The sequence below is a fragment of the Lipotes vexillifer genome, unplaced genomic scaffold, assembly GCF_000442215.2.
Source record: "Lipotes vexillifer unplaced genomic scaffold, Lipotes_vexillifer_v1.1 scaffold117, whole genome shotgun sequence".
NCBI classification, from domain to species: Eukaryota; Metazoa; Chordata; class Mammalia; order Artiodactyla; family Lipotidae; genus Lipotes; species Lipotes vexillifer.
Genome location: NW_006785593.1, coordinates 1,684,695 through 1,688,361, shown reverse-complemented (window position 1 = coordinate 1,688,361; position 3,667 = coordinate 1,684,695). Strand labels below are relative to the sequence as shown.

The following is a 3,667-nucleotide window of genomic DNA, read 5'->3' as shown; positions in this document are numbered from 1 at the left end:
CTCTCCTCCCTTTGACAATGGTCTGAACCGAGCTCTGCTTCCCAAAGCAAAATTTGTAATATGCCATTTTTCCGATGGACGCTTCTCCTTTTGGCTGCTGACGGAGCCGCGGAAAGATGCCGAGCTGCTGCCACGCCACCCAGCCGGGGCACGTTCCAGAGGACGCCGGGGCACCCGACTGTCTAAGCTACCTTTCTCCTTGCGTTGCTAGGGGAATGGTCCACGAGTGCCGGGTGTGAGCCTCCCCGCTCGTCAAGCCGGAGACTGCGGTTGTCAGTGATCAATTGAAGAAGCAGGACCCGAAATTACAGACATTAGGTACAGAAACTGTATTTGAGTTACACGGTTCCCCCCCGCCCCGGCTTCATTTTTTTTACCCCTTCCCCCACCCACCACCACCACCACCCTGGCCCCACCCCGCCCCCAGGGAAGATGAGATGCAGATTCCCTCCTTGTCAATCACTGTTCCGTACCTCTTGCTTTCCACCCCCAACCTCTCCCTTCTCCTGTTTCTCTACCTCCTCCCTACTTGGATGTCTCCTGTTGGGCAGGATGAACAGTTTTGGTGCAGAAATCATGAAGTCAACTTCTTCAGGGTGGTGGCGGAGGGGGGGGGTGTGGCTGAGAGAGAACTGTCCAGCCCGCCGTATGGTGTGTGCAGGCTCTTTGGCCAGCTGTAAATTAACTGGGGTAAAGAAAGTGCAAAATGCTTCCATTAAAGGGGTTAATAATATTTCCTGAGGACAGGGGACTTCAAAGAGTTAACTAGGAGGAGGAATATTCATGTAATGTAATCAGACAATGGCTAGGATTTCTCTCACCGAATTATTCCTCGTGGGTTAACTGAGGTGGAGATAGGTCAGTTCTTAAGACTAAATCTTTGCAGAAGAAACTGACTACAGAGAATAATTACATCTTTTTCTCTAGTAGGATCTAAATCCTAAAGATCTGTTTGAATAAAGTGATTCATTGACAGAAAAAAAGCCTTTTGTAGCACTGTCATATCTGAATAGGTACTGTTTGAACAGCACATATTGCTAAGAAACTGGATCTTGAAAGCCCTTGGGTAATGACTCCAGTGGGCATTCAAAACTTTTATTTTGAAATCTGAGGGATTTAGAAGACAATCAAGGTTATGTGCTAAGAAAAAGGGAGTTGGTTTTCCTGGTATAAAATTCTTCAAGCTAAATTTAAGCACTGAGATAATTAAACCAGCTAGGTGTTTTGTTTTGTTTTGTTTCTTTTCACAATAAAATAATGTCTCTAACTAGACCTTGAAACTTTCAGTAATTTAATGAAAAGGGGCATCAACATCTAGAAGAGTATAACATAATCCATATATCAATTGACTTTGGGGAGGGGATGACGAAAAGACAAATATCAAAGCAGATTGTTAGTATGCCCTTTCTGGTTTTTCAGTAATTATGTGGTACACTGCAGTTTTTAATATTGAAAATGATTCTAAAAGTTAAAAGTGGTATATGAAATAGACTAGAGGTTGAATGACCACAGCCTTCTGTACTATGCAAGTTGCTTCAGATTTCATCCATTCTGTAAGAGTGTTTGACACTTACATTGAATACAGATTTTTAATTGCTTTTAATACCTAAAAATGCATTTAGGAAATAAGTTATACTATATTTTAAGGAATATACAACTATTTTGTAATTTATATTAGAATCTCAAGATTCTGTTTCATTGCAAGAAACTAAGCTCATGAAAGTGGCCTTATTTTTTGCAGACAAATTTTTTCCTTCTAATTTTGATGAGAAGACTTTAGATTTACTTATTTGGGTTGACTGTGAGGAAAAAGAAGCATGTATTCATCTTATTTCCTAAGTAACTTTTGCATAGCTTGATTTTTTTTTTCAATTAAATTTGAAAAGTTTAGAGCACCCATTGGAATTAAACCTTTAGGCATGGAAGCAGAATGAATCATAAAGGTAAAATACTCTTTCTGCAAAGATGAATGTTGGTCATTTTATAATAGAAATAAATACTTGAATTTGTAATAGTCCTTTATTAATTAACAATCTGTTCTCAGTCAGGTATCCTATTGGACCCCTACAATAGGCTTGCTAAAATAAACGCTTGCATTATTATTCCTACTTTACAGAAGAGAAAACTGAAGTTGGGAGACATGAAGTGACCTGCTCTGGTTCACATGCCTTGGGAGTAGAATTGAATCAAGTTCTTTTGAGTGTAGATTTTCTAAATTCCATCATAGCACCTTTCAACTAACTAAATCAAAGACCAACTTTTATACTGATCTAAGAGCCTGAAGTTTGTGAATGTCTGATGTCTCACGGTGATGATGTTTGTTAGAATTAGGGTAGAATATTCAGAAGAAAACTGTAGCTGAGGTAATCACTACAGTTATGTTTTTCCTTGGAATTTAAAGTTGTTATAAGTAATTCAGAGTAGAGGCAGGCTAATAGCTTTCTTCAGGAAGGATATGATTTAAAATACAGTTTTGAAAATGTTTAACCTTAAATTTAAACCTTACAAGTGTTTTGGCACAGCTTGTCACTGTGCTACCATCTCCTCTCCCAGTATTTTGTTTTAACCTTAAATGTCAAAAAGAAACACACTGGCTCCTTATAATGATTTCTCAGAATGACACAGCTGTTCAGTGTGTGGATTTTATGCATGGTATGTGAACTAATTGCTTTAAATATTTAAATGTGTTGGAACATTTTTTGTTTGTTTTCCAATTCCTTTTTAATTAATGTAAAGAAAATTTGTAACAGTTCGAAAAGAGTCTCATCTTTTCCACCTTTGTGATATTGTTTGAATGAAATTCAGGTTAAAAAAAAATCAAAAAATATATTTTCATCCATTAAGTGGTTAACAATAATATCAAATGTATCAGTGTGAGTGTGTGCATGTGTGTGTTGTGAGTTTGTGTTTAAATACGTCCTATATATCTACTCTGCTCTATATTTTAGGGTGAATAAGAAATTGAACAATTCAAGTTCTTGTCTTCAGGGAGCCCAGTGTTTTGAATGATGAGCAATAATTCAAAGCATAACCTTGAATTGTTCTAAAATTTACCACCGCCTTAATTCTTTTGTATAGGCTATCAGTCACAAAATACTTTATCTTTTAAAAAGTTTCTCCTGGTTTTCAGTGGGCCCTGACCAAATTATTCATAGATAATTGAATTCTCTCCTCAGTAACCCAATTTATATCAGGAATCATAAAAAATAATTAACTACTGAGCTGTTAAATCTTGATATTTTATTTGAAAATATCACCAGAAATACTTTCCCCAAGGACAGGAATATGTAGGCAGAAAAATGAATTGACAATGTATTATAAAACCAAAGAATGCTCCAGGATCAACAGCCAAACCAGCCTTTCTCCACATCAGACCTCTGCAAAAACAAGCCCTCTAATTAACAGCTCCTGGCCTCAGTACAACTGAAATTGAGATGGATTTGATTTTTTTTTAAACATAAGATAGAAAAGAGAAAATAAGATAATTTCTGATTTTTAAAATGCTACACAACAGGTCAATGTTACATCTTAATGTCTGTGTTTTCTATTTTAAATAAATAATTTAAAAATATTCTGAACAGTTCATTTATTTTATGACTGACTCCTGATTAGCAGTTAGGATGTGAAGTTGCTACATTAGCTAATGTAATTTATGGCATCTGTTCTG

General features: G+C 36.7%; 1 protein-coding gene across 1 annotated transcript in view; it reads left to right on the top strand.

The window, feature by feature from the left end:
• Positions 1-299: 299 nt before the first annotated feature.
• The window catches only part of PPFIA2 (PPFI scaffold protein A2), a 474,850-nt gene continuing 471,482 nt past the window's right edge, over positions 300-3,667 (top strand). Inside the window, exon 1 of the mRNA XM_007457669.1 lies at positions 300-318. The gene's annotated coding sequence lies outside the window, so the exon portion shown is untranslated. The remainder of the gene's footprint in view (positions 319-3,667) is intronic.